Source organism: Oxyura jamaicensis, chromosome 4 (genome assembly GCF_011077185.1).
Source record: "Oxyura jamaicensis isolate SHBP4307 breed ruddy duck chromosome 4, BPBGC_Ojam_1.0, whole genome shotgun sequence".
NCBI lineage: Eukaryota > Metazoa > Chordata > Aves > Anseriformes > Anatidae > Oxyura > Oxyura jamaicensis.
In genome coordinates this window covers 4,071,577-4,095,453 of record NC_048896.1, presented here as the reverse complement: position 1 = coordinate 4,095,453, position 23,877 = coordinate 4,071,577, and the positions used below count along the sequence as shown (strand labels likewise).

The 23,877-nt window shown below is 35.8% G+C and overlaps 2 long non-coding RNA genes across 2 annotated transcripts in view; one reads left to right on the top strand and one right to left on the bottom strand.

Moving 5' to 3' along the window:
- LOC118166106 overlaps positions 1 to 23,877 on the top strand; it is a 202,059-nt gene that overhangs the window by 5,168 nt on the left and 173,014 nt on the right. The gene's annotated exons all lie outside the window — the stretch shown is intronic.
- LOC118166112 lies at positions 10,220 to 12,691 on the bottom strand. The gene is made up of 3 exons (XR_004750356.1): positions 12,580 to 12,691; positions 12,093 to 12,155; positions 10,220 to 10,532 (listed from the first exon to the last, which is right to left on the bottom strand). It is a non-coding gene; the product is annotated as an uncharacterized LOC118166112 (long non-coding RNA).

Below are 23,877 nucleotides of genomic sequence, written 5' to 3'. Positions count from 1 at the left end.
TTGTGTTCTATCTTAGACTGCATTGTACTGGAATGCTTTCCTACATTGCCAATGAAGTCATTATAGTAACTATTATTTTTACATAAAGCTATGGAATCAACCATATGTATCCATTCCACTTAGGGAAGAATCTGGTAAGTTTTGCCAGAGTCTGTTATCAGCTTTATGCAAGGTGGTGTCAGGGCCAGGGCAGTTACATCAGCCTTACATGCAACAGAGAGGAAAAGCTGAGAATCCAGCACCTTGGTAAGTCCAGTTTCTAGTGAAAAGATTCATAGACTGGGAAACTTGCTGCATAACACACATTGTCATTTGGAGATTTATAGTAAGATATAAAGGCAAGTAATACGCTTTAAAAAACATGAGATAGGAAAAACAAAAAACAAAAAAACACAAACCCCTAACATTTCAAGTTGAGCAGAAGAGCAAAAACAATTCCTTTTAAACTCTAGCACTAAGGAAGATTACATTGGGTTAAGGATAGAACAGGCTTATTTTTTCTTTATCCTGACAAAATCATTTAATACTGACAGAATGGGAGTTGAACATTAATGTTAAATGCTGAATGCAATAAAAAACACATTACAGGATCATTCAGCATCTTCCATGTAGAGTGTGTGTGTCTATTAATATAGAACCCCTTGTACGGATCTTGTGTCTCTGCTCTATGTTTTACCACCAGCACCCATAAAATAAAGCATACAGGTAATGTCCTTAAAATATATACTTGGTCTTTGAGATTTACCTGCAAAATGGAACTCTTACCATTCAATACATCTTCATACCCTCTATTAGCACTCTTCAGTGTTGAGCCATGGTACTTGTACTTAGTCACTATTTAATAAATTAAGGTACGTTATTGATCTCCCCAGTGTCATGCCTATAATTTATCTCACTTGACACACTTTCATAATACATCAAGATTTGATGGCAGCTTTTAAAATTAGAACCATTAGAATATCTTAAGTTTCCCTTCATACATACCTTTTCCTGCTGCCTCATTCATTCATTCATTTTTATGTCTAAGAAAATAAATGTTCAGCTGATTTGTCATAGTCTTATCATTAAATTTGTTCATCTGTTGTAAAATTAATTGAATGTCTTCCTGTTACCCCTACAGAATAGTACAGAATTTCTCACATTTACTATGTTTTGGAGTTTACATTCAAGTCTGAACAACAGTTGTCGTATTATTTATTGTTATTGCTTTTAATTTATGCTCTTCAATTTATCTGCCTTATAGAAGTGAAATGATCATCTGTCATTTTTTTATTATTTTTGAGGAATATGAATGAATGTTGGCTTCTTGACAGTGGAGCTAAGGGATATTGTAGGAGGTCTATGTTGTTCATACAATATGCTTTCTAGGGTATCTCCATTCCTCTTCTATTGGGCATTACCAATTTACATTGTATTCAGGAGATGTCTGAAATCATCTAACATGTTTTCATTTGTGACTTAATTGCTTTCTCATTTCTCATAATTCATTGAGAGAACACACTAAATTATGTGAGAAAATAAGGCTAGTGGAAAAAAAATTCTTAGTGGACTTCCAGCCCAGATGCAATTCAGTATTTGGGCAAATCTGAAACTTAGATTTACTTGAAAATTACTGCTATTGATTCTCAGTAAGAGACGTATTTTGGTAAGCCAAATACTGTTAGAATGTATGAGAATATTTTTTTTTATTAGTGTCACTGTGAAAATAAGCTCTGATTAATTTCATTGTGAAAATAAAAGGGAAGTGCATCATTCTGATAATTCTGTGATTTTTCTGTATATGAATTTAATATAGAGCATTTCACTGGGATAAGTAACAAAGAATGTTTTCTTACAAGTCTTGCTGAGTGAAAATGATATTTTTCTGATACCTGCTACCTCTTTCAAAAAAATCTTTATTTTAGAGAAACATAGTTATTAACTGTAATTTTGTCCCTTCAAGACATTTATCTTTAAAGTATGACAAGATATGTTTTCTTAGGAAACTCAAATCTGAATAGCTTTTTTTTTTTTTTTTTTTTTTTTTAAGGAGTAGAAACCATATTTTAACCAACAATTGCAAAAAAGTATTATTGCTAGCATTACCTCTGCCAGAATGTAACAAGGAGAAAAGAGTTTGGCATGAAATCTATAATCACGTGTCCAGAGATGGAATTAAAAACAAAGTATAGATTAATTCTGTAATGTTTTAGTCATGCTGTCAGCTGGGAGATCTAAAACTATCAGTTGGTTGTTGACTCTTCCTAATGAGTAGATTGAATATGTAGCATCTGTAATTCCTATAACTTATTATGAGGATAGGTATAGAGTTGCTCAATTGCTTTTCAAATAATATTTTGGGTAAGTGTGCCATTGTAATCAGAGTACTACCTTCCATTGTTGGCTTGCCTTTCTTGGCTGTGGAGTTCCTTACTGAACAGAAAATGGAAACTTCCCAGTAGTTTCATAGCAGGAATTATCTATGCAGCCATACTTATGTAAATTTTATGGATTTAGAACAATCTCATGAAGTAAAACAAATATGTCTAATAAGAAAACTATACTAGAAAAGATTGGTGCATCTCTTGTCTTGTTGATTGCTAATACAACACTTTTATGTTCTGAATTCACATCACTGAGCTATTTTGACAGGTCCAAGATGAAATAAACTCCAAATATTTTTCCTTTAAGAAAATAACTTGGAAGAAACAGATTTATTCTTTGCCTTGCTCTTATACATTTCAGGCCCATCAAAAACTCCCCTTTTATCTGACTTCAGATTGTGTTGGTTGTCAGTCTCTTTACAGTAGTTTAGATAGCATTCTTGCTTGTCAATTTACGTTAAGAGTAATCTGAAATAGCATAAAAGAATTTCAAACATTTCAAGAACCATACAATGGTAAAATACATCTACTATGAAAAAGATAGATTTAGTGAGTTTGACTGGTACACAAAACAAGGTCATTCTATAACCTGAATCTCTGTAGTCATTTCAGCATGACTTATGGAAGACATTTAACAGACTCTGGGTGTCTGCAGGCAATTTGAATGCCTAAGGAGAATTCTTGCTTAGCATGTGAGACTGCAGAATGGGATTCAAGAAGGCCAGGTCCTGTCAAGAGGTTGTATTTGACTTAAAAGACTGTATGTCTGTATGTATGTATGTATGTATGTATGGCCTGCTTCAAGCATAACCCTCTACAAAACTGCAGAATATTTAAGAAATGTCACAGCTTATTGAAATAAAAATATTGAACTATTGAGAACAGTTTTCGTGTTGGTAAGTCTGTGGCAATATAATAATTTTTAATAGTATGAAACTTCCACCTGTAAAGCATATTTTCTAGGTGCATTACATGTTTGATAGGTGTGAGAGAATGCAAGGCTGTCATTTTTGTGGATGGCTTCTTAATACTTAGGCATGCACATTTGTCGTTTGGATACTTTGTATAAGCTGTCACTGTGTATGGTGCGTGAGGCTCCAAACCTTCCTTTTATTTTTATCTTCTTCCTTTGCATAGTGATAGGGCTGGTGCCTAGCACATTAGCTTTCATTTTTTATTTTTTATTTTTTATTGGGACAACTATTATTGCAATTAAATTCTTGGTTGGAATTAAATGAAATTTCAGCTTTGATCTGTGAAATACACAAGCAGAGTTCACAAAAGAGATTTACATGCCTATGAAATCAGGGTAGATCAGACTGTATGCTGAAGTACAATGTGTTTCCTGCCATGTAAGTGAACTGAGAAGGCTGTGTTACTAACATTTTACATTTTTTCTAACTTTAAAACAAAACAGAAAAACAACCACAACACTGGAGACTGGGGAGCATTGTTTTGTATTGGATGCTCCCTTGAAGATACCACAGCCTTTCTAAAGCAGAGAGAAATGAATACATTGCTGTTTGCTTGTTCCATTATTATTTCCAAATTTATTTTTACATCTGAAATTCCAGGGAATAAGGAGCTCCCTCTTTCAGGCATTGGGAAGCATTATTAAAAAATAATAATTTCTAACTAGAAACAAATGAGAAATGCAGATGTATTTAAGAAGTAGATCTAATTTATTAGTTTAAAGAGCAGCTCTGATGGCATAGATTAAAAGATTGGTTCTAATCTCAGCACAACAGTGGAAGCTTGAAGGAAGTCCACTGAATGAAATGGTACTGATTAAGGAATTGATGTTACTCTGGGGCAAAGGCTACTCAAATGAAGAGAGGACAAAATAAATCAACTTTAAATGTATTGAAACTTTTGGAATGATTTTTTTCTTTAAGGAAAGAACAATGCCAAATAGAGATGATTATATTTGTATTTTAAATATTTTAGGTATTTTTTTTAACATCACTGGAGTGATTCTTGATTTACATTGAGATGAGACTGGACTAGACCAATGTTTAAAAATAGACATGCACACTTCTCAATCTGTAAATAAAAATGTGGGTAGATTAAGTAATACACATGATTGGAAACTGGCATAGTGAAGGGAAAAAAAAAAAAAAAAGCTTTTGGTAGTCTCTCTTGAAGTCAGCTGTGAAACTTCGAATCAATTCCATTTTATCCTTACATGTTTATTTAATATTTAAACTTTTAAGTATTCGATTCCCTTGTCTTTTTCAGTCTCTCTGGAAATCTCCTGCTTAGAAATCTTTGCATTTGAGGCTTTGAGACTTTACTGCTGCTGTGCAGCACAGTTCCCTTGTGTGGCCCATCAACCCTGTGGCTGGGGTGTGTTGAGAAGGGCTTCGGGGGCAGCCTTCCTGCTCAGGGCTGTGGCACAGCAAAGGGGATGTCCCTGCTGTCCAGGTGCTGCAGACTGGGCAGAGGACGCAAGGACAGCTTGTCCTAGTTTTCCGTGGCTAAACAGAAAGGTGAAAAGAAATCAGAGGTTCTCGAATCTTCCCTTGTAGGCTCTTTTTAAAATAAGTTTCTTCCCTGCAAAAATACATGATCACTCTCTGCAACATTATTCCTCCAAAAGTGGTCGTAATATTCAACTCTGTTTTGTACCATAGGCGCTCAGTAAAGTACAGTACATTTATGGTTCCATCTGGAGAGAATCTGCAGTAATGAACTCATGTTGTTGTTTTGCCAATTTAACACTTCATGAAATACTGAAGTGCCACTTGCATGTTCAGAAAGGAATTCTGCTAGTGATTTTGTGAGAAGCAATTCAAATTGAATACAGTAATTTTGAACTGCTTGTTTAATAATATGAAGAGTAGTAATAACAATCATAAAATCATCTGTGCTTACATATTAACAGGGAAAGAATCAGAATCGAGGTAGGAATGACTGGGTGCCTTCATCCTGCAGTGTGTGACCACTGGCTCCAGCAGACCCACCAAGCCGACTTACATCTCTTAAAAATGTGGTTCTTTAGAGCTCCACAAATTCAGGCTATTTATATCAGCTGTTTGTTTAAGTATAATATTTTCCAGAGCTGAATAAATATCATTAAAAAAGGTGAATATTCAGCTGAATTCTAAATTGAGTTTGCATCAGCCAGACTTTTAAAAATTACTTTTCGGAGCATATTACTTGTATGAGTGCAGATAGAAAGTGAATATTTAGCTGACTGACTTGAGCACTTGCCAAAGGTAGATCTGATTTTACTCTTAAGTAATGTTGATGTGGATCAGGATAACAGCTCAAGGATCAATGGAATAAAACAGTGAGAAGAGAATCAAACTATATGGCTTGCAATAGATCACAAAGATGTAGCATCCTTTGATGATATGCTCTGTGGCACTCTCGGAACACTGCTTCCCCATATCACTAATATTTGCTATGTGTCTGGCATCTAAATGAAACTTTCATGTTACGACCGTACAACTACAGTTAATTGCATTAATATTTACAAGTACTCTATAAAATTATGGAACAAGAAATGTAGGATTGACTTCCTTTTTTTTTAAAGGAGAAACATTGCTTGGTGCTTCCGTATCTTTTTGCCTCAGATCCAGAACAAAGAGCTAAACAAGATCAAATCCTCAATCTAGTTGCAACTAGTACATAGCAGCAATAAGTGTACAACCAGAATGACTTCCTGTGGCTTCCTCAAGTTCCTTTCATTCTGGGGGATGCTCTTCCATAATATTAAGATTTCCTTTTTTTTTTTTTTTTTTTTCTGATAGCCAATATTACAATGTTACAACATGTGACAATGATAGTAATGATACAACATATCCTCATATCCTTATATGCATAGTTTTTGTCCTGTGCATGTGTTCTGGCTTATGGCATGAGCTATTTCCTGGTTTCACAACATTATGATTAAAGTATTCTTTTAACTTACAACACGTTTGAACCAACCTCTGTATTATGAAGGACTACTTAGTTTCCTTTTTGATACTATATATACTGATGCTCAGGTCAGCAACACACGGTTTAAGCCCAAGGGAGAGTTTCAATTAAAGGACTATGGCATTGATGTGTGTTTCCTTTTTCACTGAAACCTTTTCACTTTTAAGTTGTCAAGGTCTGCTTGATTTTTTCAAACGTTTTTCCTACAGACAATCAAAGTGTGAATGGATATAAGAATTGTTGTATTTCTTTTTTGCTTCACTTGTTTTATTCTTGAGCTTTCTTGAGAGATTGAAGAAGTAAACATCAATTTTAATATCAGACATCCTTCAGTAAATTTCTTCCAAAGTAATTAGATTTGCAGTACATGTGTATCTGCATAAAGTCGCAAAGATATGTTTTAGGTTACTAGTTAGTCTACAAGACATAAAGAAAAAATCACAAGCTATGCAAGTAGTTTGTTTGCAGATTCTTCTATTTAGGCTGGAATACAGCTACACATTCTGCGTGTTCTTCAGCTATGAACTGTCTCTGTCTAACAGAGATTTCAGGCCCTGCTGCTGTTAGGTCATTGTGCATCACAGCACTTCTCTGTGTGCACCACAATGGTGTTCATAACGGTAAGTGCTGCTAAATTAATAATAAATAGTTCTGATGGTGATAATAGTAAGAAAAGAAAGATGTAAAGCGAAATCTAAGACTTTTCAGGCAATAGTGTGTCGTGGGACATATTTTGCACAGTATTTTCCATGGTGATATAGGAACATGTGGCTTTCTGTTGTCCACCCAGTTAAATGTGTAGTGTCTGATAAAGAAATAGGAATAGAGATGTGAATGCAGCAGGTAAGCTTGGCATGCATTTGACAGCATTGGAACTCTGATTGCAGTCCCAGATTGGCACCATCTGGATTGTACCATTCGTAATGGGATCATATGTGTACATGCAATTAGTTTATGTCAGTAGCTGTGGGGATTAGATGAAATTATGGAACAGTAAATGCTGCTTTGAAACCAGCTTGATTTTGTAAACTCAACTTGAAAGCCACTGTAATTCTGGCAATTACCCTAGGACTGCTGAGCTTAGAGGCAAAAATAGGACTCTTATACTCAAACACATCATCACCTCTTCTCCTGCAGCTGAAGAGTGTTTTAAATGCAAGGTGATTTGTGGGGGGGTGTTTTTTGTTAAACTGGAGGAGCATGGAGTAGAAAATCAGAAATTGAAGATGGAACAATAGAAAGGAGGGTTAGTGAGAACAATGACCAGTGGGATTTAATGTGAGAGAAGAAAGGAACTTTAAGCTAGAAAGATGGGAAAAAAAATACATCTTTAACAAGTAGTTTCTTGATTAGTGTGAAAATTCCTAGCAGAAATATGTGTATCCAGAAGAATCTTTAATTAATGTCTGCCTGCTTCTCTTCAATGAATTAATCTAAAATCCACCATGTGGATTCGTGACTATTTTTATTTATAGTGACAATTACTCGATGACTGTTTTCATGTAGCAAAAATCATTGTGTAGTAAACTTAGAGGCTGAGTGACTTTCCCCAAGGGATAACAGGTGAAATTCTGGGGTGGTGTCAGTAGTGAATCAACTGATGTTGGCATTAGATCTGGCTGTCATTGTAGAAATGATTCACAGTGCACATCCAAATTGAAATCTCATATGAATTTGTTCTACTTACCTCTGGGGCTAAAAGGACTGGTTTCTGTGTTCTTTCCAATCTGTTGGAAACTCTACATCTTTATTATCCATGTTCAAATTTTATTATTTTTTTTTTTTTTTTAGTCAGAAACGTAAGGAAAAAAAGTGCTCATTCATACAGGTAAGATTCTGTTAGTGAATAAGCACCCAGTCATTCCACTTCTGTACTCTCATGGAAACAATATATCTGCATGTGCCAGTAGCATAGAAATACTAGCTTTAGGGATGCAGGAAATGAACACATACATGCACAGCTTGTATGTAAAGAGTGGATATCAAGGAAATAATTCTTGATAACAAATATAAGAAAATCTTTGAACATCAAATACTGTGGATAGTGATGTTTTCAAAAGCCTATGAACATAAAAAGTAAATGTTGGGCTTTCTTGTATCAGTATATATATATAAAAAGATCTGTACTGGTGGTTCAGATACTTCTTTTTGAGTATATAAGAGTATTTCTGAGTAACAGCTTCATGTTTTCTGCACTATATAACTGATAAAAGTTGTATCTGTACTTAGGTGTTAGATGATTGTATTTCTAAAGTATACCTCCAAAACCTTGTAAAATAATTTCCTTTAATTTCTTTACAGGTAGTGAACTAGGAGAGAGAAAAATAATGTTCAGCTTTAAAAGAGTACTTAGTCTTTGTTGCTGGTGGTTTTGTACTAGGAGGGAGTGAAGTATGTAGTAACTATTGAAAAATACTGGATAGTATACCTTCCCCAAAATAACAAACACATTGCTAAAAGGGTACATATAAGTGTATGTAACATTATAGTGAACTGTTTACCATACTGTATCAGCAGTGTTAAAGAATTTGATATTAGGACCATTTCTCTGAGTTCTGAAAGGAACTCATCACACTATCATCCAGTGGTCTGACAGGTTAGAATATGTACCAGGTTAGAATATTAGAGTATAATCCCATGGTTTAACAGATGTGCTTTGGATATTAGATCTAGAGATACTGTAAAAGTGGTTCAAAGTGCCTAATAGCATGTTTTGAAACAGGTTTTCAAAATCAACTGCATGATCTGCTCGAGAGTAGGAAGGCTTTGCAGGAGGACCTGGATAGGCTGGACCGATGGGCCGAGGCCAACGGTATGAAGTTCAACAAGGCCAAGTGCCGGGTCCTGCACCTGGGGCACAACAACCCCAAACAGAGCTACAGGCTGGGAGATGTGTGGTTAGAAAGCTGCCTGGCAGAGAAGGACCTGGGAGTATTGGTTGACAGTCGGCTGAATATGAGCCAGCAGTGTGCTCAGGTGGCAAGAAGGCCAGCAGCATCCTGGCTTGCATAAGAAACAGCGTGGCCAGCAGGTCCAGGGAAGTGATTGCTCCCTGTACTCGGCTCTGGTGAGGCCGCACCTCGAGTACTGCGTTCCGTTTTGGGCCCCTCGCTACAAGAAGGACATGGAGGTGCTTGAGCAAGTCCAGAGAAGGGCTGTGAAGCTGGTGAAGGGTCTGGAGAACAAGTCTTACGAGGAGCAGCTCAGGGAGCTGGGGTTGTTTAGCCTGGAGAAGAGGAGGCTCAGGGGTGACCTTATTGCACTCTACAGGTACCCGAAAGGAGGCTGTAGCGAGGTGGGGGTTGGCCTGTTCTCCCACGTGCCTGGTGACAGGACGAGGGGGAATGGGCTAAAGTTGCGCCAGGGGAGGCTTAGGTTGGATATTAGGAAGAACTTCTTTCCTGAACAGGTTGTTAGTCACTGGAATAGGCTGCCCAGGGAAGTGGTTGAGTCACCATCCCTGGAGGTCTTTAAAAGACGTTTAGATGTAGAACTTAGGGATATGCTTTAGTGGAAGATTTGTTAGCGTTAGGTCAGAGGTTGGACTCAGTGATCTTGGAGGTCTCTTCCAACCTAGACTATTATGTGATTCTGTGAAAAGGCAAGCTTAATAGCAATGCAAAAAACAAAAACAAAAACAAAACAAAAAACAACAACAACAACAACAAACTTTTTTTCCTAAAGATTTGAAGTGTAAAATCAATAAATTATAGAAGGCTGTGCACAAGTGTAAAAATACACATGCATACAGTACAAAATGACTCTTATTTCCATACCCTACCACAAAATCTCTGGGCTAAACCATGGCAAATTATCTTCCTAAGACCCATAAATGTTGAATGCAAAGCAACATCCCCCTTTCATATACTTTGTGAAGGTGATTTGTAAAGGTGAGGATAGAGACCACACAGTGGAGACCTGTATTTATTTATTCCAGCTGGGTCACTGTTGCTGGCTTACAGGTGGCCACAAGAATTTGCAGCACAGGTTTTGTAACACAGCTGTAATCCAGGCAGATATCTTCATTATCACCGCACTGGGCCAGCCAGGAGCCAGCTTGAGGCATGGCTCAGAGCCACATCCCTCTGTTGTTCCCAACTTCTTGCTCATCACATTGCCCTGAGGAAAACTTCAGGAAGGAGCAAGTTACAGGCTTCACAGTACCACTGTCTTTGTCTTGGTCCTCCCCCAGATTACCAGATCCAGGAACCTAGTGCTTTTGTCTGGAAGTAACATGTCCAAAAACTACAAGCCATAAGCTTTAGGTTCCCGGATGTGGTGAAACACAACAAACTCCCTCCTATCCCTGACATTTTTGAAGTGTATAACCCTCTCTCTCCGATGGCTTTGTTATAGCTATTCTTCGCTAAGAATAGCGCAGTGTAGGTGTATAGGCTGAGAATGAAGAGTTATCCTGGATATCCTAATAATGTAGCTCCTGCAGGGAGAAATCTGTTCCTTTTACTATTCTTGTCAAGAGGCTTTAAGTCCTCTGCTGGGTTGTAATAGCCACATGACTTTTAATAGCCAATATATTGTTACATTGATGTAACAATGGTTTAATTAAAATTAATTACAATATTTCACGTACTCAAAAAGTGTTTGTGATAAAACTATGAAGAAAATACAATCCTCACTAAAATCCTTTTGTTTTCCAATAATTATTTTCCTGTGAGTTTGTTATAATGATCTTACTCATTTTTACAAGATATGCAGAGCTCAGAGCACATATACCACTCTATTTTTATTGCTGTCATAATGAAAAATTGTATTTACTAGGAGAAGTAACATTTTTTGCCTTTTGACAAATTCATGGAAATCTTTTTTTTTACTTGCAAATATTTGCAAAGTAAAAGTTGATACCTTTGCACAGATCTGCCTTGTGAGGTGCTATGACACTTTGAAGTTCTTTGATCATTTTATTGAGTTTGTCACACTCCAGGCTGTTTAAATATGCTTGGGCATGTTGATAGACATAGAAAGCTGGCTAGCAGGGCTGTCTGTGAAGTAGAATTCATTATTCTGGGATGTGGTGTAATGGTTAGAACAAAAGACTAGAAGTTAATAATAGTATTTGCAAGTGTTACAACAAAATTTAGAATCCAGGTGACACTCCAGTCAAACATGAATGCATAGCTGCCTGTAATGTCCTTAAACAAACTGCAATGCAAATTTACTTTAAACTGAAGTTAGATGATGTCTTATCCTGTCAGTACTACACTGTTCATCTCATAATGCATATAAAATTCTTCATGCTGATGAGCAGGCTTTTGCAATGATCTCTGTGGAGCTCTTGGACTAAAGCACAAGTCAGGATGGAATAATGAAAGCAATTAACAATCGAATCTATCCTCATCAGTTGCTGGAGGAAAGCTAGTGTCTTTGTGAAAAACTTCTGAGGGGTGGGTGGGACTAGAAGAAAGGCAGCCTTTGGCAAAAGAGGCCCTACTAGTGTCCTCTGAGGAACCTGACCATAACACCTTTGCATTCTTCATAAATACAATTGTTCTGTGTGACAGGCTATGAGAGTAAAACAATGAAAAATGTGCATTGACCTTCACAAATACAAATCAAAGGTCTTCAGATGTGTGATTGTGTGATTTTAAAATGCTTTCGGATTGTAGGAATTGTTTGGTCCACAGAGGTGCCGTAACGTAATACGGTGTTCTGTATAATTTGCGACGTCTGTTATTTTGAATATATAAACCTATAAATATGGGAAGTATTTGCTTAAAGAGGTGCCAGCAGTAAAATCTTAAAATTAGTGTTTAAAAAACAGAACAATGAAACAGACAGTTGACTTACTTCTAGTTACATACTCAGCTGTAGAGTACTTCATGCTTCTTACTTTTATACTTCTGGTTAAAACTGTAAAAGTATCACGTAGTTAAAAATATGTATCTAGCACAGTGTTTCATATTTAATGGAAATTAATCAGAAGTTCATCAATCAAAACAGAAGAAGTACTATTCTGGTTCTTTCTGGTTCTTTTTCAGGCTCAGAGATGGCAACTGTTTGTCTGAAATAGTTGCTGTGGCTCTTGTGTTTAATGTAACTAAGCTGTTTTATGCCCTCTGAGAATCTGGGCCATTCTCATTAGTGGAATTTTTTTTGCTTTGTTTTACCGTTGGTTATACTATGATATATAGAACTTAACAATTAGCCCAGAAGAAGTTATGTGTATGTCTCTTCACTTGTAGAAAATAATGTTTTTGTTGTTGCCATCATAAATTTCATTCACATTTCATTTTCCTTTTGGCATGCACAAAAGGCATGTTTCTCTTTTCCATACAGAAATCGCTTTCGACTGTAGTAGATGCCTGACTTTTAGTGCTTCCCGCAAAGCCAAAGGAGTCCTTCTGCAGAGAAAACGTCTCATGTGAAAATGATTGCTAGCTCTAATTTATAAAAATGTGTCAACATGACTAATCGTAAGATGAGTGGTGAAGCTTATTATGTGCAGCATAATGCTGAATATCTGTGCTGAATATGGCAACATACTTTAACTGTGACAGTAACATCTCAACCCTTTCTCACAGCCGGTCAGGAAAATAAATGTGATTGTGCTTCAGAATAAATGGCATAAATGGTTCTAGAATACATGACAACTGACAATTTGATGTTTGTTCTGTTTTAGAACTGAGTCAAATTTCAAAGATGTATTTTCACAGTGGTCATGGTTCTTGTTAGGAAACATTTCCCTTTGCTTGCAATTCCACTGTAAGTTTTGTAGCACATTTCTATAGTACCTCCTACTCATTTTTCTCATATATTTTCTCAGCCTCTTAGGAGAAAAGACAATGCAGTTCTTAAGGGATAATGGAGGTGCAGATGTTGCTGCTCTGCTGGCATTGCATTTAAACTACAAGTGAATATGTATTTCACAAGGAAATTTTCCTAATTCAGCAAGAATTGGAAATAAGGAAGGGAAAAGGGAAAAATTCAAGAAGTTTTGTCTTCCTGTTGCTTTAAAAATAAACAAAAATAATTTTTTAGAGTAACAGTAGGAAGACTGACCGGGTCTCAAAGGGTTGATAGTACTGATTCCAATCTAGCGCACTCTCAGTTTTATAAAGCGCCTTGACACCTTCAGCACTTACTGACTTAAGTCATTAAGACAGAATCTCAGGTTTTCACAAAATATATAAATTGTTAAACTGTTCTCTTGTTTTTGCATGATTTCACAATAGATGGAATAGTAAACTATATGTCAGGATAAAAATATGAAAAACCATTTATTCAGTAATTTTTTTTTAGATTATATAATACTTTTGTCCTTTAGTCATACCTATTTTTTTTAAATGGAGTTGATGTTCAGATGCTCTTCCTTATTTTTTTTTTTTTTCCTAACGTTCCCCTTTTTTAATAGCCTTTCAAATGAGAGCTGTCACTCTTAAGCCCTTGTTGCGTATGAACAAGATCGTCTTTCATGCATAGAGATTAATGCTCTTTGCAAAAGTCAACTTTACTGCACACTTTGGAGTCTCTAAACCTGTGTGACCTTAGCTGTAGCTGTGGAATAAGAGGTAATTGTAAAACTACCCAGTCCAAACAACCATTTCTGTGGTCTGTACGTGGAAGCAGGATATAGTCTATCAGTCATGTGAAAAGCAAATGCAAATGAGAGAAGTTGTGGTAAATCAAGGGAAGTGGTTGAGCAGTGACAAATTATTGTATGTGGAAGTTCAGAGAAGGATTTTTGCAACAGCACAACAGCACCCCTTTGAACAAATCTTGTTCTCTTTAAAGATGACAGTCCTTGGAATCCAAAACACTTCATATTAATACGATCTCTTCAGATAAAAGGGTCCCCAACATCTTTATTTTCTATCTACTTATCTAGGACACCCTAGGAGCTTTATCAAAGCCATAGTCTTATAAATTATTTTCACTTCTGGACTGGAGCTAGTGTGATATTTACACATCAGGGCTATTAAAGTATAGCTTAGATTAACTCCCTGAATGTAGCAAAAGCTAACCTCCTTTCTGTGGAGTTTTGAAAAGCTGTCACCAAATGTACTATAAAAGCAAATCAGTTTCCCAAAAAGTTCTCATTTTATTTTTCCTAGCAAGCTATTGATTTTTTTTTTTTTTTAAAAAGTGATATATAGATTTTTGTACATGCAAATAATTCATCTGTAGGGAAGATTAGGGATCATAAAATCTCAGGGATTCATCAGTATTGTGCAGAATTAAGTTCTAACAATTTGCTTTGCCACCTGAATGGCTTGATAAAGTCCCAGGTTGGCATTTCTTTGCCTCATCAGCTTTCCATCTGCTTCTTTCTCTCATCTGAGAAACATCTTTCACTCCATATCCATGTTTTCTCCTTGTTGTATTAGTAGTGACTGTATAAGGTTCTTGTTTTAACCTTTTAAACTCTGTTTTATTCAATTATGTAAACAAACCAACCGTTTGGCTAAAAGGACCAAAAGTTTATTACCTGTTTTTTGACTGCAGAGCACAGCATGTTAACAGTAGTGGATTTCTGTAATTAATTCCAGGCAGAATAGTTCATTAAAGAATAGAAGTAAAAAAAGCTCAAAACATTTGCTGTGGATAAACTTTGAAAGCTGGCTTCTTAGCTGATGTCTTTAGGTTGGAAATCAGACTGGTGATCTCTAGAGTGTCTCTGGAATTTGTCAATATTTATTTTTTGGGGCAGATTAAGATTCTGGAAAGCGTAAATACATGCTGAACTTCACATTATTATGTGTGAAACCTGACAATGAATCCTGACATTACAATTGTATGAATAGCTCTGGTAATGCTTTGATAGCATTAAAATGATTAAATTGGAGTCTCAGCTGTCTATATTTTCATCAAAGTAAATGTTTCTCCTTTTTACTGTTTTGTTCTGTCTGAGCATTGCACTCAGTGTTTCACCCACTGTAACCCAACCTTGCTCTGCAGAGTTGTGCTGAGAAATCCAATGCAGTAGAAGTTAGGGTCACTTTGCATGTGATAGGATCAAGGGATTCAGATTAACACCTGTTCCTTTCACTTGCAACATCTATCATTAAAGCTCTTTCTGCGTTTAGAGATGAAGACAGCTACCCTCAGAGAGCTAGGTGTTTGCTGAGCTCAAAGTGAGGTCCATGTTTAGGCAGAGATTAAGATTTTGGAGGGGGAAACCTGTGGTGTTAGAGTGGTTAGAGTTAGAGTGGTGCATTCCTACAATTACTGAAGATTTCTAAGTGTTAGGCAATGTTCACTAAACATGCTGTTTAAAAGGAGACTAGCTATAACAACACCTGTATCTTTTGCTTAAGTTAAGAACAGTGGCTGTGCCATTTTATAAGGTTACAGCAGACAACACACGGGTAAGTATCCCACGAATGTGGGATAGTTTTGCAAGGCAGCCCAGGTTGTTCAGAATGAGACGATTGTAATTCTGTAGGTGGCAGTTTTCCTAAAGTCAGGATCTAAACCCATTTGATTTGCATTTGAGAGAAACACTGTTAACATGGTTGATACACAGTTATAAAAATGATGCCAAATTTCCTTGTGAGTATGCTGTAAGAATTGTTCTTAAGTCAGAAGCCACTTTTGTAAAAGTTCCACTTCTACAGAATGCAGTCTTCAGTTCGATACATCTTTAGTTCCAATGTATACTTCTTATCATATCTCTGCTCTGATAGGATTCAGATCTCACTTAGATGTGCATTTGGATCACATGGTGAGTGTGGCACCTCGAAAAATTCCTGCAAAACCATTTTTCATTTTGAGGAAGTTATCTTTAATAATTCATAGATCACTGTAAAAAAAAAAGTTGCACTTTAGATAGAAAAATATGATCCTAATGGATGCTGCACCTTATTAATAATCTAAAAACAGATATAAACATAAATTTAAAATATGGAACCACTTATCTAGAATCCTTTTTGAATTAGTTCTTTGCTATTAAAAAACATCTCTATAATAAGGAACTTTGCATCTGTATGTTAGGAATGCATAAATACAAACAAGGATATATTCCTCTATACAAACCATTATAGGTATATTCATGCCAGTTATCTTTTTGTAATCATGGCAGGACTAAAAGGTTTAAATTCATATTGTCATCCCTGGTCATTTAAGGCCCAAAGACCACGGTGTAATATGAAAAGGAAGACGTTCTTTAGCAGGTGCATGATTTTCCTTAGTCACTGGACCATTGACTTTCCATCCGTATGTTCCATTTTTCTTCACAGATCTCTAAGGCCCCAAACACATTAAAGCTCTCAGTAGAGAACACCCCAATGTCTATTAAATTTAACAATAACAAGTCCCCAGATGAAAGCAATTAAGCTGCAAAGATTTACAGACAGTGTATGTGGATGCCTTTTCCTTGTTTCAGAGGGAAAGCACTCACTCGGGCAGCAAAGTAAAAATGAAGCGAAAATAAAGAACAGAAGGTTTGCTCTAAACATACCACACCATATAAAGCCCACTGACATTACCAAGCAAAAGTGTTCTAAACCTACATGATGAAATCCTTAACTCTTACCCTGACAGAATATATGCCAGCAGAGAGCGAGCTGATCTATTTCTTGCTTACTCAGATCTTTCAGAAGCTGTGATTGCACATTGAGAAGTGTGCAGCTGTATATAGCAAATTATAGTTCATCTGCACTTCACGTTTGGTAGAATTTGTAAGTACAGAAGAAAGCAAGAAAGCCAAATTGCCAAAAAAATGCTTTCAGTCTGAGATCAAAAAGTTTGTCAAAGTTTTTGGTAACACAACAAGCTAACTGTGCAGAGTATTTTTACAGTTCGGTTCTGCTTGCTTGTTCAAGATCTCATTTAAAAATAAAAATCCACTTCATGAAAAAATAATTTTCATAATTATTATTTTATATGAGCTAACATAGTTTTATCGTTATGCATATGTAATGGAAAGTGGTTATTCTTGACTCTTGTTAGAGAGCTAGAATTAATTTCCCACTCAGTTTCTATAGTAACTGCACTGGAAAACGCCAATTTGGATTTATTTTTTTAAAAAAATTCTGAAATAGCTGGAATTTTCAGTGAAACTTCAGCTACTTCTAGAGAGATGCATGATAGAAAAAAAGAATATACATCAGAAAATAACCTCTCACCTGAACAGTATAATGATACAACAACAGCATTTTACTTTCATATCCTGCCCTTCATATCCTGCCTTTGGCATAGTTTAGTGAGGCAGTGAAAACTCTGGGTACAGCCTATGTTATAGTTGGAGAGACTTCTCAGGACAAGTCACTCACACCTTCAGTCTGAAAAAAATCTTCACATTTATATTTGAATGAGCCAACTGAACTTAGGTAACTTGAGGTGGAACTCTAAGAAATACAAAGGAACCTGGCCTTTATCTCCTCTTGCTAGTTTACATTAAAATGATGCACAATATGCAATGGTTAGAATTTAAATTTAGACAAAGTTAAGACAAGGACATGTCTCTGCCCCATACCTGTTTCACTCTGAGAAAGTAAATTATGTTGGAAGTGATTTTTGCTTCATTTTTAATATATCGCCATGCAAACTGGATGGGATGTATTTCACCACGTGCATTTAATAGCTATCTAGTCATTCTCCATATAGAAGAAGGAACTTTTACAGCTCTTAATGTCATTTTAAGGAAAGTGTTTGACAGAATACAAAGTATGGAAACCTTGGAAACCAGTTTTGCTTGAATGCCTGATTTGCAAATGAGATGAAACTGCCCTTGGCATATATATAAAAATTGTCAGATTTACTTAAGAAATTAGTCATAGCTGTTGTGGAGAAGGTTTAAGGGAAGGCATCCCTTCCTACTTCTTAAGCACCATGTTTTGCCTGCTTTTCTCTTGAGGTGCTGCAAAGTGTCTGTTACAGCCACGGTAATTATTCACTATTTTCTGAAAAGAGTCCTAATACTAGGGAAGCAGATTCTGTCCTGTAATCCTTTGTAGGCATCAATTCGTTGCTGGAGTGTGATGTGAAATAAATTAATCTCTATTATTATTTTGTTCTTCAGTTTGATTTAAACACATCTTCTAGTTAAGTGAAGAACCTTTTTTTTTTTTTTTTTTTTTTCCCACCTGTTCTGTTCATTGATCAAATTTAATTGCATTCTTTGGTTTCAGGTTTACAGGTATAGGCAACATCCTAAGGTTGTGTTTTAAGCCAGTGTTTGAAAATCTGGATAGTGTTTTCCTCAGGTCTCAGTAAATAAATCTTTTCTGATTTAATTCATTAGGACTGTCTAAATGAAACACTATTCAAGCTTCAAAATTCCATAGATAAATTGATGATATTTTTATTAACAAGGAGGTTGGAAAAGAGTTCAAAAAAGCAGCTGTTAGCTCTACTGTATACCTTATACATACAGTATACTCATACATCACAAAGAATCAATATTTAATTCAAAGTAGGTGATACAAGTTCATTCAGTTCACAATCACACATTAGCAGAAGTTATTTGGGGGATAAAAGCTATAAAATTGAATCTTGAAACTAGGGAAGAAAAAAAATCAACAGCAGTACTTGATGATTTTAATGTGATTGAAGGCTCCAGTTGTGGTGTTCTAGAGGTTAAAGGTGGTGTCAAAGATCTATTTTATTTAGAACTTAACTTCTGTCTTTATCCTGAAAGAAAGTTTAATTCTTCTGTCATTCAGGTGATTTTAAAAATGTGGCCCTGTATGGATTTAAAATGGGGTAATAAGAAAAGTACTTCTCAGTACTTGGAGTCTGCTTTTTTGGGTTCATGTGTATGTTAAAAAACATGTTTTAGCTCCTCCCCACTTCTTTCGTCTTCAAGGCATACTTTAACTTTACCCTTGATGCTGTTGAATCAGTGTAAGACAGTAATTCCCTATGAAATGGAAAGGGATTCAGAGATGGTCACTGACAGCATGTTCAGCTAGATTGAAACCCAAGAAGCAAAATGATCCTCTTTTGTTTTAAAAAGAAGTCATTAATAACTTCAAAAAGTCATCCTGTGGTGGTTGTTTTCTTTTTTCCTTTTTTTTTTTTTTTTAGATGAACATAGGTTTTGAGAAGACACATTTATATGTTACTGCATTTTTTCCTATCCATCTGCCAGTACTTCATTATTTATTTTTTCAGTACCTGAATCCAGAAATCAGAAGGAAAATGATTGGGTCAAACTTAAATTATTATTTTTTTCAGCATTTTTTGCTTCCTGAAATGTTTCAATGCTTTTTTTATTTTTTTCATTAGCAAATGTTTCATTAGCCATGTAATGGATTGTTATATTTTTGAGTGCTTGTAAGAAAATCAAAAGAGGTAAAAGACTATATTCAGAAAGCTGCCAAGCAGAAAAAGATACTCTTCTCTCATCAAATAGTTCAGTAGTTAGGGTACTCAGACAGAAAATAAGGGAATTGGCTTCAGTTCCTGCAATATAATAAAAATAGGCAGTTGTATTCCCCCTTTCCGGAGAGTTCTTTATCAGTAGGGTTCATGTTATTCAGTGATCGGTATCTGGAGCGTCCGTATTGCTTTGTATAAAATAGACTGAGACCATGAGAGTCTTGATGGTTTGAGTCGTCACATGGGAAAGTTCTTTCTGCAGCCTACTTAAGCTTTCTGTAACTTAATGAGAGATTCTCACAGCACACAAATCTCTTACGTCAGGTAGCCTGGTGCCTGGGATGTGAAAGGGGTGAGTGAGTTGTTGGGCTGAGTTCCCTCAAGCAAGACTGGTTGTCTCCCAGGCTACCTAAAAAAAGGTTAGCGGAGTTTGTTAGATTCTGTAAACATACACTCAACTGCTTGTAACTTCCAGAACTGAAAAAATCAGACAAACTTGATATTTCTAGTTAAACTACAGCAAAACAAAGCAATGATCTGGACTAGCTTTCTTCAGAATATAGTGATTTAACCTCTAAGAAGTATTTTCAGTATGTGGGGACTGAAGAGGTATTTATTTGTTCATTTATATTTCCAGCGTGAAAATGTAAATCATCAGGAGGAAAAACTACGATTTGCATGTTGCAGTTTTAATAGCATTTAACATTTTATCTGAAAGCTTAACTCTCTCAGAACTTCATCTGTCATGTAACACTTCATTTGGAAGAGGAGAATACAGTAGACCTGATTGACAATATTGCCAAATTGCCCTTCAGCAAAAATGTGAATCTTTGTAGAAAGAAAAATATCTATGTAAAAGCAGAAAATGTTACATCTTCATTGTTAGGTAGATAATATTATGTTAATGGGTAACCCATTTTTGAGTTTTCATTTCCAAGAGTTTGAAATGTCTAAAATACTCTGTCCTCCACCCAGCTCTTTTATTTCTAGTGAAGTACAACTGCAGAATGCATAAAAGGGCCAAATTGTTTAATTAGTGGTCTATCAGGCTACATTGACACTAGTAAATTAAACATGCTTGGGAAGATTCCCAGGCACTGAGGCCAACTGGCAAAGATCAGGCGTGTGCTAATAAAGTCTTCTACCTGCCAAAGCAGGGTGGCTGCATGTGAGTGGCCTTCTGGGAGTCATCACTGGAAAGCTCCAGCTCCCAGCCCAGGCTTGTGAATTATTTGGAAGAGTGCAAATGAGCCTAGGCCAGAAATATTCCCTTGATTATTTTAACAATAGACAGGAGCATATTTTATTGCATTGGGAGTGGCATAATTAACTAGTATAGTTGTAGCCATTTATTTGGAAGAAATTTCATTGCCAAAGCATTGCATAAACATGATAGTTGCTACAATTAGGCTTGTATTTTTGATGGTTGATGACAGTAGACACTGTAAAGAGCTTTGAAATCTAATGATAATAAGTTATATAGAAGAGCTGTCGGATGTTAATTGTGGAAGTGAAAATATATTAAAGAGCTGCAAAGCTGAGCCATCGTTGCAAATGACACAGGTTCCTCTTTAGATGGTTTCATTAACTGTTCTTGCTCAAATCCCTCAGGATATCTTATCATTTCATTTACAAACATTGTTCCAAATGCGTGTGTTGGTTTTTTTGTTTGTTTTATTTTGTTTTCTGGCAAATGGAATATCAAAGAAAGGAAAGCTTAGAACTGTCCATAGAGTCTTCACATCACTGAGAACCTTATTATAGGTTTGCAGTAGTTTGTATGAAATTGCATCTTGATAGCACCAGTCAAGCATGTACATTCTAAATCCTGTAAATATGAAGCTAATTCTCAATATTGGCCTCAGATTTTTAGAATAACCATGAGACAAGGTTTCAGAAGCAAGTCTTTCAGGTATTGATACTAAAACAAAATAGAAATGATTCAGCTGGCATGAAGAGAATAATTTATCAATACTTGCTAGGCTAGTCTCCTCCACTGTCTATTACTATAGAAGGTGTATATAAAGTAAGAACACAACACATTTTGCTAATACTTCCTTTAGCCCCATAGCCTTAATTAGAAAGGATTTGCTCAGATCTGCATCTGTCCAACAAACTCATCGCAATGGCAATCATAGTAAAAGATCTCTGAACTCTGCTGATGAAGATTTTTTTCTGAACAAACATTGACCATTTCTGACTTCAGACTTGTGCATTAATGCTTAATTGACTGATATATAATACATAATTCTTGACCATTCAGATCCAAATGCCTTTGAGCAGAACACAGATAACTCAGTCATTTGTTCAGTATGCAAATGGTCAGTCTTCTTGAAGCTGCTAATTAAACGGTTCTGTTTTGAATCCAGGATGTCCTCTGATGTGTGTTTTACCAGTTGAACCCATGTGTTCTACTTATGCTATGTATTCCTTTCCCTTTGTTATGAAGCTGTTTTTGAGTTGACTTTGAATATCAATAAGCCAGCTGGCTGTTTGTCTCTAGTTGTTCATTGTTAGGTGCTATTCGTCATTTATGGAAGTTCACAAATTTCTAAAGGGAATGACCTTTGAAAAATTAAAAACACAAGAGTGTTATTTTTGTAACATCTTCAAAGATACATTACAGTCATTCACAGTGCTCTGGCTGGAAATAAAGCTGTTCATCATGCTGAGCCATCTTTGATAAAGGAGAATACACAGCTTAGTATCTTTTCTGTTTCATGTGTCCTTTATGCTTTGTATACAGTCTACATGCATGCCTTGGTGTGCATAATTCCACAGGAATATAAGACATGATTTATTTGTCTGAATAAAATGAACTAGTAGGAATGCATACTAATCAGATAATTTGGTCCTGGTTTAGGTAAACAGAACTACTTCCAAATCCATTTTCTTTCTCCTTTTAAAAGAGACAGATATTGCAGTTCACAGAATTAGGCTTTTTCGTTTTTAATCTTGCATTGAGAGAAAAATCGAGCTTAAATAATAAAGGACTCTCATGGGCGAAAAATAGTGGCAGAAGAGATAACTGATAGGATTTCTACATAATGTAAGGGCTTGCTCATTTTGAAATCACTGATGGGGTTGAAGCCCATAACATTCATCTTTTGGCCATTTAAAGATGCTCCCTTTTAGTTACTATAGGCTTCATGATGAGCATGCTGAAAATTAAAAATAACAGACCTAGTATTTTTAAATCTCTTAGTACTTTTCAGTTTTACTGGGTTTCCTTTCACTGTTGAGGCAACTCTGTGACAGTATGATAAATTTTAAGTGAATATTCATATATCATATTTAAAAAGGAAACTTTTTTAAGGACTCATTTCTGACATGAATTAGCTTTCATGAAAATATAAAAAGTTTTGATCACCCTTCAGGTTTGCTTTGTCTCAAGTTTTCATCTCTTTACATCTATTATAAAAAAAGTCAGATTTTCAAATCTGTTTATGTTCTGGCCTTTTTTCAAGAGAATACGTACTACATTTTCTTGAAGAATTACAACCAATCTGTAGATAATGATTTCAGTTTCTGCATGACTATTTGCTTACAGTTGAGCTTAGTGAGTGGATCAATATTTGAAATACGAGATACTTGTTCCATATGTTCTACTTAAAGCATTCAGCAGAGAATTAATTACTCTTGTACGTTGCTGGGTTTGATAGATAATGAATGATTTAGCTGATAGACTCTCCTTGTGAACTCTGGAGTTACGGCAGTAGCATGAATTAAATTAAGGATGTGGTGAGAAAAGAAACAATATAAAGAAAAGACTTCATACCGTCAGCCCACCCACCTATCTTTTCTCTGGTCCACTCCGATCAGAAAGGATGGATTTTCATGACAATATTGTTGTGCTTTAGACTTGGAATCATAAAGGAGTCATTATCAATTTTTTTTTTCTTCAAATATGCTGTATGTGGTATGCAGACCTTCTTGGAACCGTGCTGTGCAGAACAGTCACCTCCATCTTGTAGGGGGAATGCCACTGAGCATGTGTGCCTGTCTGCTTCACAGTAACCTGCTGCTCTGAGCTTTGTATTAAAGAAGATGGCCAGGGTGTACATAGGCAAAGCTTCTTTTATATTCGCTCTGTTGTATATTGTTTAGATTTAGTCTTTTTCAGGCACCCAGGAATTTTAATATTTGTGAGTGGAGAAAATGTTAGCGTATCAGTGATTTCACTCTGTGGTTCTAGGGAATTCATCTCAGAAAAGTTCTAATAATTAATTTCCTTATCGTAAATCTAGGTCCTGTTATCAAATATTATCAAGTCTGATAATATTTATGAGGCTTCAGAATGGCATTTTCCTTT